The sequence below is a fragment of the Salmo trutta genome, chromosome 20, assembly GCF_901001165.1.
Source record: "Salmo trutta chromosome 20, fSalTru1.1, whole genome shotgun sequence".
Classification (NCBI taxonomy): Eukaryota; Metazoa; Chordata; class Actinopteri; order Salmoniformes; family Salmonidae; genus Salmo; species Salmo trutta.
The window spans coordinates 34,807,377-34,821,764 of record NC_042976.1 but is presented as its reverse complement, the minus strand read 5'-3'; positions in this window follow the sequence as shown (position 1 = coordinate 34,821,764).

Below are 14,388 nucleotides of genomic sequence, written 5' to 3'. Positions count from 1 at the left end.
GTGGCCTCAAGACCTCGAAACCTACTTCTAAAAATGGTTTATCTCAAATAATATTCAGGCTATTCCAAGGCACTAACATATAGTCATATACCAAAAATACAGTACAGCCATACAAGAGGTATATATAGGGAGTATACTGTATGTGGGTTAGTGGAGGTTTGAAAAACCTGACCACAACAACTTAGGTTCTCAGAGTAATCCTAGCTATTCAAATGAGCCCATACAAATAGTTCACTCCTTGTGCCGACACGCCCCCAGATTAAGCCGGCTAGAACCAATGAAAATACTTCCATGTTGTTACCAGGAGCAGTGTGTATGGGGCCTAAGGGTGTGGTGATCAGATATGACATGATGAGGACATACTGTATCTACAGACACTGGCCATGATATCAGCTGCATGATTGTGGTCATGCTTTTGTATACTGCAATGGGGATATCACTTTTGACTGAGGACTGATCACACTTGCCCTGGTCATGGAAATGACTCAAAGCACAATACCCCATCCCATAACATACATATACCCAATGCTGATGAATATAATCTATATTTAAAGGGGAAATCTACAGTTGAAACAATAAGAAAAAGTTATCCCCACCAATGTTTTGATAAAAAGCTGAGGGATGGGGTTGGAGAAATGTATAAACAGAGCTACAGTACGGATGCAAGGACTGACCGTCCATGATATCAAATAGTTTGAACCATGTTTTGAGGCTTTACAGTATATGTTTACATTTACGTTGTTGACAAACATTGGAACAAAAACAAGCTTATATTTTGGATTCTGATGGGATATGACAGTTGAACTCTGCTTATATTTTTCAAGAATCAATGGTTATATATGATTGTCCAACAAATGATGTAGCATCTGCAGATTGCTGCTTTAAGGCCAAGAAGTATTACAGGGTTTGTAAAGACTACATTTCTGGTTACCCATAATATAAACGGTACAAATTAATACTGGCTGGCTGAATAAATCCATACAGTCGATGCAAATTTAATCAGATGCCATAAACTTAACTGTATACAAACTATTACAATCCAATGTAAAGACTTGGGGGACGATTCAAGACCCGAATTAACCGAGTGTAAATGGAACGTAATTCCCTTTTTACGCACTTTTCCCACTGTGTATTCTGACCTTAAACTTAAATTAAGCATGAGAATAGCATGCTATTCACTCGCATTTCTTTCGAGGTGGAGATCAAATAAATTAAGGTGAGTCTACAATTGCGGCGTATTCTGACCTGATTCAGCTGATTCAAATCATCAAAGCTTGATGATGAGTTGGTTATTTGAATCAGCTGTGTAGTGCTAGGGAAAAAAACAAAACCGAGTTTGGGAAACCCTAGTCTAGGGTACCTACCGGTTCCAAGTGGAAAAAGCATTTGCAATTTTTTTGGTTTTGTTGATATAACCCCATTCTCCATAATTTAAATTGTATAGCCTTTTAGGGAAAGGGGATACCTAGTCAGTTGCACAACTGAATGCATTCAACTGAAATGTGTGTTCCACATTTAACCTAAACCCTCTGAATCAGAGAGCTGCAGGGGTTGCCTAAATCAGTACCCGGGAAGCAGTTGTTGGGGTGTTAATTGCCTTGCTCAAGGACAGAACAGCAGATTTTTCCACCTTGCCAGTTCAAAGATTCAAACCAGCAACCTTTCAATTACTAGCCCAATGCTCTTAATCACTAGGGTACCTGCCACCCTTTTAACTTGCAAGGGCACTCTCGAATGTCTAAATTATAACATACCCTACTTTCTCTTTTCTATTTCTATCAAGGTAAATATTAGCCATTATGAGTGTTGACCGTCAGTAGCCCTAATAACCACACATATTCAACTGCCAATTTACTGTTCCCTTCAGTTGGTATAGCCTACATTATCATTCCAGTTAATTACATTGCTTAGTTTACCTTACTTCCTCTGTAAATGCTGTCACGGCTGTGTGGTTGTTGCTGAGGATCATTCTTTTTATTTTATTTTTTATTTATACTTTATTTTCCATTTACAAAGAACAAAAACAACAACATAGTGACAACAAACATCCAAATATGACAATAAACAGTAGATGGGGGAGGTCGAGGGTAGGTAGCCTAGGTCCAACCAGGAAACACAGGATACCCAGCAAGCCCTACCACAGCAAGCCAGGCATCCTGTGTGACCTGGCAGTAGTCAAATGTTCATGCTGAAGCACTGTGGTTTACACTCTTTCCGATTCATATGTACTGTTCGTTTGACTGATAGGAAGGCCAGTGCAATTATGTGTTGCATGGTTCTAGGTCGGATATTGTCCACCCTACTTCCTAGCAAGCACACTACAGGACATATTGGGATATATAGATTCAAAATTCCAGACAACATATCAACTACCTCAGTCCAAAATCTTTTGACAGCTGGAAATTTCCAGAACATACTCATTAGTGTACCAACCTCACCACAGCTACGCCAAGACAAATCTGAAAGGCTTTGATCCCTTTTTTTCAACCTGTGTGGTATAGTATAAACCCTATGTAAGATCTTCATTTGATTAATTTCATACCTTACACAATTGGACATTGCTGTCATGTTTTTCCATAATGCATCCCACGTTAGTGCGGTGAGACAAATCCTGTTCCCAATGTAACTGAGTAGAGATGTTGTTAGGGGAGGAGAGGAGAACAAGCTTGTATAAGGTGGAAACCATTCTTTTTCCATTAGCAGCACTCCTCAGTTTGTTGTCCATCACACTTTTAGATCTCATATCAATACCACTTGAGGAAATACATTTTATTATTGATGAGGATCATTAGTAACAAGTAGGCTAATTAAATTGTTATGGAGCCGAGCACAGACCAAGCCATAACAGTTTGAACCCGACGCATGGTTCATTACTTGGCTGTGTCATCACACAGTTCCATGGTTAGTGCAGGCAATAGACGAGTGTATAGTCTACTATTGTGTATAGTGTACTACTCGCCCTATTGTAATTCTATGTACACACATTTTCCAACATTACCATTGGTTGAACAACAGCTCAGGCTTTGGGCTCCCGAGTGGTGCAGGGGTCTAAGGCACTGCATCTCAGTGCTAGAGGCTTCACTACAGACACCGTGGTTCGAATCCAGGCTGTATCCCCACCGGCTGTGATTGGGAGTCCCATAGGGCAGCGCACAATTGGCCCAGTGTCATCTGGGTTTGGCCGGTGTAGGCCGTCATTGTAAATAAGAATTTGGTCTTAACTGACTTGCCTAATTAAATTTAAAAAACTGAATGTAGCATTTTTCTGAAATAATCACAACATTGTTTCCTTTCTTTCATGCGTAAAGGCTCTCCAAACTTGTTTTTTATGATTCATGACTACTTTCCTAAATAATCTGTCAAATCTGAGTATTTTAAAATCTACCAATTGGTGCTGAAACAGAGATGAATATGCATATATTTAAATATATTTCATTCACTGATCCCTAATATTCTGAACCCGTCCTCTCAATATATTCTAGTCTGTTGACAAAATCCTAACTAAAGGGTACATCTTATTTAAAGGGATGGCTTAACCCAATGAGTCCTACTCTAACACTGGGACTCATCTAACCCCTTTTAAACATTGTGGGTTTGAACTACATACTTCTGGGTTGCACCGTTGATTAATGGGGGCTGAGCCAGAGCGGTGTTTTTGAGACAAGGACAGATCCCGAAGAGGGCTGGGGGAGGGTCTTTTAGACAAACATTTATGTGGCGTCTGAATGGTTTGAGCTACAAACTATTAAAAGCTATCTATGAAAAGGTGAGCGAATACAGGGTTTTAGATATTTTTACAAATGTATAAAATTAAAATTAAAAAATAAATACATTTTTTACATAAGTATTCAGAACATTTGCTATGAGACTTGAAATTGAGCTCAAGTGCATCCTGTTTCCATTGATCATCCTTAAGATGTTTCTACAACTTCATTGGAGTCCATCTGTGGTAAATTAAATTGATTGGACATGATTTGGAAAGGCACACACCTGTCTATATAAGGTCCCATAGTTGACAGTGCAAGTCAGAGCAAAAACCAAGCCATGAGTTCGAAGGAATTGTCCGTAGAGCTCCGAGACAGGATTGTGTTGAATCACAGATCTGAGGAATGGTACCAAAAAATGTCTGCAGCATTGAATGTCCCCAAGAACACTGTAGCCATCATTCTTAAATGGAAGAAGTTTGGAACTACCAAGACTCTTCCCAGAGCTGGCCGCACGGGAAAACTGAGCAATCATGGAAGAAGGGCATTGATCAGGGAGGTGACCTAGAACCAGATTGTCACTCTGACATAGCTCCAGAGTTCCTCTGTGGAGATGGGAGAACTTTCCCGAAGGACAAACATCTCTGCAGCAGTCCACCAATCAGGCCTTTATGGTAGAGGGGCCAGATGGAAGCCATTCCTCAATAAAAGGCAAATAACAACCCACTTGGAGTTTGCCAAAAGGCACCTAAAGGAGAAACATAATTCTCTGGTCTGATGAAACCAAGATTCAACTCTTTGGCCTGAATGCCAAAAGTCACGCCTGGAGGAATCCTGGCGCCATCCTTACGGTGAAGCATGGTGATAGCAGCATCATGCTAAAGAGATGTTTTTCAGCAGCAGGGACTGGGAGACTAGTCAGGATCGAGGGAATGATGAACAGAGCAAAGTACAGAGAGATCCTTGATGAAAACCTGCTCCATGGATCTCAGGACGTCAGACTAGGGCGAAGGTTCACCTTCCAACAGGACATCGACCCTAAGCACACAGCGAAGACAACACAGGAGTGGCTTTGGGACAAGTCTGAATTTCCTTGAGTGGCCCAGCCAGAGCCCAGACTTGAACCCGATCAAACATCTCTGTAGAGACCTGAAAATAGCTGTGCAGTGACGCTCCTCATCCAACCTGACAGAGTTTGAGAGGATCTGCCGAGAAAAATGGAAGAAACTCCCCAAATACAGGTGTGCCAAACTTGTAGCGTCATACCCAAGAATAATCAAGGCTCTAATCACTGCCAAAGGTGCTTCAACAAAGTACCGAGTAAAGGCTCTGAAAATGTATGTAAATGTGATATTTCCGTTATTTTTATAACTTTGCTAAAATTTCTAAAAAGCTGTTTTTCCTTTGTCATTATGGCGTATTGTGTGTAGATTGGTGAGGGGGAAAAATGATTTAATCCATTTTAGAATAAGGCTGTAACGTAACAAAATTTGGAAAAAGTAAAAGGGTCTGAGTACTTTCCAAATGCACTCTATAAATGAAAAGCCAATTTTTGCTGGAATCTCCAGACTGATAGGGTTATTAAGATACTGAAAACCCTATTCTATGAAAATTCTGAAACCCTATTTACGAGAAATTCTGTTGGCCAGTGATTTAATTACAGTGGCTTGCGAAACTATTCACCCCCTTGGCATTTTCCCTACTTTGTTGCCTTACAACCTAGAATTAAAATGGCTTTTTGGGGGTTTGTATCAATTGATTTACACAACATGCAGATGCAAAATATTTGAAGATGCAAAATATTTTTTATTGTGAAACAAACATGAAATAAGACAACAACAAAAAAATTGAGTGTGCATAACTATTCACCCCCCCCAAAGTCAATACTTTGTAGAGCCACCTTTTGCAGCAATTACAGCTGCAAGTCTCTTGGGGTATGTCTCTATAAGCTTGGCACATCTAGCCACTGGGATTTTTGTCCATTCTTCAAGGCAAAACTGCTCCAGCTCCTTCAAGTTGGATGGATTCCACTGGTGTCCCATCAATATTTAAGTCATACCACCGATTCTCAATTGGATGGAGGTCTGGGCTTTGACTAGGCCATTCCAAGACATTTAAATGTTTCCCCTTAAACCACTCGCGTGTTGCTTTAACAGTATGCTAGGGTCATTGTCCTGCTGGAAGGTGAACCTCCATCCCAGTCTCAAATCTCTGGAAGACTGAAACAGGTTTCCCTCAAGAATTTCCCTGTATTTAGTGTCATCCATCATTCCATTCTGACCAGTTTCCCAGTCCCTGCTAATGAAAGACATCCCCACAGCATGATACTGCCACCACCATGCTTCACTGGGGATGGTGTTCTAGAGGTGATGAGAGGTGTTGGGTTTGCACCAGACATGGTCAAAAAGCTATATTTTAGTCTCATCTGACCAGAGTACCTTCTTCCATATGTTTGAGGAGTCTTTTGGTGAACACCAAATGTGTTTGCTTATTTTTTTCTATAAGCAATGGCTTTTTTCTGGCCACTCTTCTGTAATGCCCAGCTCTGTGGAGTGTACGGCTTAAAGTGGTCCTATGGACAGATACTCCAATCTCCGCTGTGGGGCTTTGCAGCTCTTTCAGGGTTATCTTTGTCTCTTTGTTGCCTCTCTGATTAATGCCCTCCTTGACTGGTCCGTGAGTTTTGGTGGGCGGCCCTCTCTTGGCAGGTTTGTTGTGGTGCCATATTCTTTCCATTTTTTAATAATGGATTTAATGGTGCTCCGTGGGATGTTCAAAGTTTCTTTTTTATAACCCAACCCTGATCTGTACTTCTCCACAAATGTGTCCCTGACCTGTTTTGAGAGCTCCTTGGTCTTCATGGTGCCGCTTGCTTGGTGGTTCCCCTTGCTTAGTGGTGTTGCAGACTCTGGGGCCTTTCAGAACAGGTGTATATATACTGAGATCATGTGACACTTAGATTGCACACTGGTGGACTTTATTTAAATAATTATGTTACTTCTGAAGGTAATTGGTTGCACCAGATCTCATTTAGGGGCTTCATAGCAAAGTGGGTGAATACATATACACATACACGCACCAATTTTACGTTTTGAATTTTGAATGAATGAACATTTTGAATGAAACAAGTTATTTTTTTAATTTCACTTCACCAATTTGGACTATTTTGTGTATGTCCATTTCATGAAATCCAAATAAAAATCCATTGAAATTACAGGTTGTAATGTAACAAAATTGGAAAAACGCCAAGGGGGATGAATACTTTTGCAAGGCACTGTAAATGTATTCAGAGCACGCAAGGTAGCCACACCTGCAGAGCTTGTTACGAGACTAAATAAGGTAAATCTGAATAACAAATACTGAGAAGTGTGTAGGAAAACATACCAGTATTAAAAGAAAGGTGGATTATTTAAGGTGATAGCATTTGGTCTTTAAAAAAATAATTGAGTGGACCAATATGATCAGCATGTTAATAATAATGCTTGCAGACTAAGATAGAGACGTGAAGACGAGGGCCCACAGGATGAGAATAGTATTCAGGATATTACTTTATTAAAGGCTTGCCCGGGGGGCGAGTCACCTGGTTTTCAACACAAATCAAAGATATTGCCCAGCAACTAGGAAGTCATTTAACATGGGGTTTGAACTAACTTCAAGGGGGGAGAACTCTGGCGGCACTAACTTAGCTATTCAAATGGGGAAAGGGTAGCCTAAGGAGCCCCATCATGTTATGGAAAATTAACCTTTATATGACTCGCAGACACACACACACACACACACACACACACACACACACACACACACACACACACACACACACACACACACACACACACACACACACACACACACACATGAACGCACACACACTGAAACAAAGGTCCACACACATGGGCGCACACATAGACACACACGCCAAATAATGTAAATGTTTGTTATTTAGCAGATGCGCTTATCCAGAGCGACTTACAGTAAGTGCATTCATTTGAGAATAGCTAGGTGAGACATTACAGTCATAAACCAGGTGCTATGAAATTTGGTAAACTCCAAATGCAGACAAAACAAAATACGCTAGACAAGGTGGGATTATTTTGGGACCAGGACCGACTTTGGGAAACCCTTAGTCACAGCCCCCATAGAAATTGAGGGGATGTTTAAGTGGCAGAGCTTGTTAAGGGGTAAACAGTATTGAGGTTGTCCTTAGAAATTTACAGTCAGTTCCTTCAAGGTTGATAAATCAGAGAAACTAAAAGGTTTCTGTAACTGTTACTGAAAATGTTGTTGTAGTTAGGTACGCATTGGTTTTCGAAATAATCGTAATTACAACAATTTGTTTTATGAAATACAGTACCAGTTAAAAGTTTGGACACACCTACTCATTCAAGGGTTTTTCTTTATTTTTACTATTTTCTACATTGTAGAATAATAGTGAAGACATCAAAACTATGAAATAGCACATATGGAATGTAGTAACCAAAAGATTGTTAAACAAAGCAAAATATATTTGAGATTCTTCAAAGTAGCCACCCTTTGCCTTGATGGCAGCTTTGCACACTCTTGGCACTCTCTCAACCAGCTTCATGAGGTAGTCACCTGGATTGCATTTCATTTAACAGGTGTGCCTTGTTAAAAATGTATTTGTGGAATTTCTTTCCTTCTTAATGCGTTTGAGCCAATCAGTGGTGTTGTGACAAGGTAGGGCTGGTAAATAGAAGATAGCCCTATTTGGTAAAAGACCAAGTCCATATTATGGCAAGAACATGTCAATTAAGCAAAGAGAAATGACAGTCCATCATTACTTTAACCTGTTTGGGATAGGGGGCAGTATTTTCACGGCCAGATGAAAAAAACGTACTCGATTTAAACTGGTTACTACTCTTGCCCAGAAACGAGAATGTGCAAATTATTAGTAGATTTGGATAGAAAACACTCTGAAGTTTCTAAAACTGTTTGAATGGTGTCTGTGAGTATAACAGAACTCATATGGCAGGCAAAAACCTGAGAAGATTCCAAGTAGGAAGCGGCCTGTCTGTGAAATTGTAGTTCTTCTTTTGGTTCTCTATTGAAACTACAGTATCTGAGCTGTTACGAAGCACTTTCTAAGGCTTCCTTTGGCTCTCTAAAGCCTTCAGAAAGCGGATTGAGGCGTCTCCTGTCTCTGGGCAGAGTATACTAGCCCAGTTTGTCAGTGGTCTGCCTGGTGACAAAGAGATTGGAGATGCGCGGTCCCGCGACCATGCTGTTTTTTCTTTTCCTATTTGAATGAATACACTATTGTCCGGTTGGAATATTATCGCTATTTTACGAGAAGAATACCATAGAAAATGATTTTAAACAGCGTTTGACATGCTTCTAAGTACGGTAAAGGAACATATTGAATTTTTTTGTCTCGATATGCGCTCGCGCGTTAACCTTTGGATAGTGACCTGAACGCACAAACAAAATGGAGGTATTTGGACATAACTATGGATTATTTGGAACAAAAACAACATTTCTTGTGGAAGTAGCAGTCCTGGGAGTGCATTCTGACGAAGATCAGCAAAGGTAATAATATTTTTCTAATAGTAATTCTGAGTTTAGTGTGCCCCGAAGTTGGCGGGTGTCAAAATAGCTAGCCATGATGGCAAAGCTATGTACTCAGAATATTGCAAAATGTGCTTTCGCCGAAAAGCTATTTTAAAATCTGACATAGCGATTGCATAAAGGAGTTCTGTATCTACAATTCTTAAAATAATTGTTATGTATTTTGTCAACGTTTATGATGAGTAATTTAGTAAATTCACCGGAAGTTTTGGGTGGGAATGCATGTTCTGAACATCACATTACTAATGTAAAAAGCTGTTTTTGGATATAAATATGAACTTGATTGAACAAAACATGCACGTATTGTATAACATAATGTCCTAGGAGTGTCATCTGATGAAGATCATCAAAGGTTAGTGCTTCATTTAGCTGTGTTTTGGGTTTATGTGACACATATGCTTGCTTTGAAAATGACTGTGTGATTATTTTTGGCTGTGTACTCTCCTAACATAATCTAATGTTTTGCTTTCGCTGTAAAGCCTTTTTTGAAATCGGACAATGTGGTTACATTAACGAGAGTCTTGTCTTTAAAATGGTGTAAAATAGTCATATGTTTGAAAAATTGAAATTATTGCATTTTTGAGGTTTTTGTATTTCGCGCCACGTTCTTCCATTGGATATTTGGCAAGGCTTTCCGCTAGCAGAACGTCTAGATGCAAGAGGTTTAAGACATGAAGGTCAGTCAATCCGGAAATTTTCAAGAACTTTTAAAGCTTCTTCAAGTGCAGTCACAAAAACCATCAAGAGCTATGATGAAACTGGCTCTCATGAGGACCGCCACAGGAAATGTTACCTCTGCTGCAGATGATAAGTTCAGTAGTTAACTGCACCTCAGATTCTAGCCCAAATAAATGTTTCACAGAGTTCAAGTAACAGACACATCTCAACATTAATGAGCAAGAGACTCTTTCCCCACTGACAACTTTTTCCCAAAATGCACTATAGTTATTTTACTGTGCATTCTACAGTATTTTACTGTTGAAATTACAGAAAGATCTTAGTTTGCTGTAAAACAGATGAACAGTATTTTACAGTGCATTCTACTGTATTCAGTATCATACTGTTGATTAATATGGTAAGTTACTGATTAAATAAAAACGGCTTACAGTGTATGGAAGAAATGACAGTTATGCCAAGTCAAAGTTTTCCAAGGACAAAGTTATTTAACTGTGTTATAAGTCGTTGCTCTCTGTCCCTCTCTCTCACACACAGACACACACACACACAGAGAGAGAACATTTTTAGGCTCAATAACAGGAAAGAGGAGGGTACTATGAGCTCATCTATCACACACCTTCCTCTGAAGGTAGTCTGGCTTTTTTTGGTTTTGGGGGAGAAGGAGAGGGCGTAAGGGGAATTGTTTGCCGACGACTTCCAGGAAACAACATGACGAGACAGGGATGTTGGGGACACTAGGACTTGACCAACTTCAGATGTGTGTGATTGACGCAGCGTCGGCACACAGACACTGAGGGAGGAGGACTTTGTAACTTTGTTCCCCTGTATAGTCGGATCAAGGCGTCAGTAATATAAGAGGGAAGCCGGGTAGACTCTGTGGAGAAGGAACATGTGTAGAGGATTTGATTTGTGAGATAGTGAACATGACAATTACTATTGCCTTCAAAGAAACTGACAAGTGCACTTAGGGCTTCAAAGCATTCATGCCCCTTTTATTACAGTATTAGGCCAACAATTATGGATGGCTACATATAATCACAACATGGGCCTCGCTACACCAAACCTGTCCGAGAACAAGGTGATTTATGCCAAGTATTTGAGGTTTCAAAGGTTTATCGGCCCACAAAGTCGCACAGGGAGTTTTGTGAAACGTATATAATGTCGGTCTGCTAAAATGTGCCTAGCAATATTGAATAACGTTCTACTAACTGATGGAATGAATAAACAGATTTAATCTCAATTCCTCAGTACTACTCAATCCGAAACCAGCCTCACTCTGCAGAGAGCATCCCAAATTCAGGACATAGTGATATGCATAGATAAGAGAGTAAAAAACATAATTAATAACTTCAACACAAATGAAACACAGACCTTGGAGGTAATATGCCTTTAATCACCCCCATACTTTACTACAAGACCTACAAATACCAAATTACTGCTTGTGTTCTACTACATGTACTACTCTCTCCATCTCTCAAAGGGTAATAGGGGTTCATCTCTATTTGGAATAAAGATGAAAGGAGATTTGAGGAATGCGCAGCATGGGAGTTTTCTTTTTTACAACCAAACCTCTATTGTTGAGGTAAATTACATGTTATAGAAGGGTCCAGACCCTTTTTTTGCGATTTTACTTGTTTTTTAGAAACTTACCACAACCAGCGATTAACTTCCTTATGCTCGTTGTGCAGTACGTGGGTTCAAAAAAAAACATTTAACAAATGCCCCAAAAACACAGCCAAATACATATTTTTAGAAACGGAAAAGCTCTCAGTATAGTGATGCAGGTCTTTACATGTTACACACATGAAATTGTGCCAATCCAAACTTTATATGCAACGCGATATTTCATTTTGTGCGACTCGAGACAGTTTCCCCATCGAGCTGTTCAATTCGATGTGTAGCTCGCTGCTAGAATGGACAGAGCGGTATCGCTCCAGTCGCAACAAAATGGAATACAAGATAAAGTTCTGAATGACACAATTTCATGTGTACAACAAAGACCTGCATCACTATACTGAGAGTTTGTGCTTATTTGGGCTTTTCTGGAGCCTATGTTCATGTTTTTTTCGGAGCCCCCGTACTGTACAATGGGGATGAGGAAATTCATTGTTGGTTGGGGAAATTTTCTCAAACACAAGTGAAATTGCAATAAAGTGCCTGGACTCTTCTATAACACACCATTTGCATAAAAAATGTAGATTTAGTTGTAAAAAAGCAAAACACTCTTTTAAAGCGCTGTATCCCCCAATGCTGGTCCTGTATGATTAACATCTGTGAATCCCAGAACATCTGATCAAATTTCGTCCTAGAGTAAAACAGTCAGAGTCGGGTTAATGTTTTGTTGTGAGATGTTATAGTGAAATGTTAAACAACCCCCCCCCCCCTCCAAAAATGTAACCCTTTTTCGTGGTATCCAATTGGTAGTTACAGGCTTGTCCCATCGCTGCAACTCCCATAAGGACTTGGGAGAGGCGAAGGTCGATAGCTGTGCATCCTCCGAAACACGACCCAGCCGAGCCGCACTGCCCGCTTACCCCGGAAGCCAGCCGCACCAACGTTTCGGAGGAAACACCGTACACCTGGCGACCATGTCAGCGTGCATGCGCCCTGCCCGCCACAGGAGTCGCTAGAGCGTGGTGGGACAAGGATATGCCAACTGGCCAAACCCTCCCCTAACCCGGACGACGCTGGGCCAACTGTGCGCCGCAGACCACTGCGCCACTAGGGTGGCCAACAAAACCTAATTTTAACACATTCAGTGAAGCACGATGTTCCACATCTTTCAATATTCCACATCAACAGTTTATAAAATACTGCATATATACTGAACAAAAATATAAATGCATGTAAAGTGTTAGTTCCATGTTTCATGAGCTGAAATAAAAGGTCCCAGACATTTTCCATACGCACAAAAAACGTATTTCTCTCAAATGTTGTGCACAAATTTGTTTACATCCCTGTCATTGAGTAATTCTCCTTTGCCAAGATAATCCATACACCTGACAGGTGTGGCATATCAAGAAGCTGATTAAATGGCATGATCATTACACAGGTGCACCTTGTGCTGGGGACAATAAAATCTTAAATGTTCCATTTTGTCATACAACACAATGCCAGATATGTCTCAAGTTTTAAGGGAGCATAGAATTGGCATGCTGACTGCAGGAATTTCCACCAGAGCCGTTGCCAGAAAACTGAATGTTAATTTGTCTACCATAAGCCGCCTCCAACGTCGTTTTAGAGAATGTGGCAGTACGTCCAACCGGCCTCACAACCACAGACCACATGTAACCACATCAGCCAAGGACCTCCACATCGGGCTTCTTCACCTGCGACATTGTCTGAGAACAGCCACCCGGACAGCTGATGAAACTGAGGAGCGATTTCTGTCTGCAATAAAGACCTTTGTGGGGAAAAACTCATTCTGATTGGCTGGGCCTGACTTCCCAGTGGGTGTGCCTGGCTCCTAAGTGGGTGGGCCTATGCCCTCCCAAGCGTACCTATGGCTGCGCCCTGTCCCAGTCATGTGAAATCCATAGATTAAGGCCTAATGAATGTATTTCAATTTACTGATTTCCTTATATGAAATTAGTTTTTGTTGCGTTTATAGTTTGGTTCAGTATAGCTTACACAGATCAGAAAGAATGCTAGAAGGTGCTACCTTAAAATTAAACATGAAGTAAAAACAAGGAGGGAGAACACCCGGTGAATGTTCTTGGCAGAGCACATGGTGCTTTGCTTTGCTTCAGAGAATTCCCTCTGTCACCCAGAGTGAGCTTCTCCAAACACAAGGACCTGCTCTGCAGCATATGGTAAACACTCACTCCACTCTGTGCTAAACCACTCCCCCCCAGGATCACATACATATGCACACTCTTAGCCAAACCTACCCCTTCTTCACACACCGGCACACACACTCCATCAACACACACACCACCCACTTTAGCCCACTCTGACAAATCAATATACCCAAAAACCACAGGGATTGGTTTCTCTTTGTTTTCAAAGTAGGCCAGCCTCAAACTACCGTTAAATTTAGTGCAATACCAGAGGGCACAGGGGGATCTATACAGGAAACGAACTGCCAACATCCTCAAAGCACTGAAATCATACTAAGCACAACTAATTTACTCTACGAAAACAGTTACAAAAAGGAAATATGAAAATACTAGCTCCAGTTCCACATAGAGAGTGGCATGGTTGATGATGCATTGTGACTGGATTAGCACCTTGCTGGCAGACTGGCAACACATAAGGTCATAAGGTCAAAGCCCAGTCACACCCTTACAGAAAAAACACAACTTCACATGTGAAAATTTATTTTTGGAACACTTCACATGTGATCACATGTTTTCACATGTAGTTTCATGTTATCACATGTTGCTTTACATGTTGTCACATGTTATCACATTTACTTTAAGAT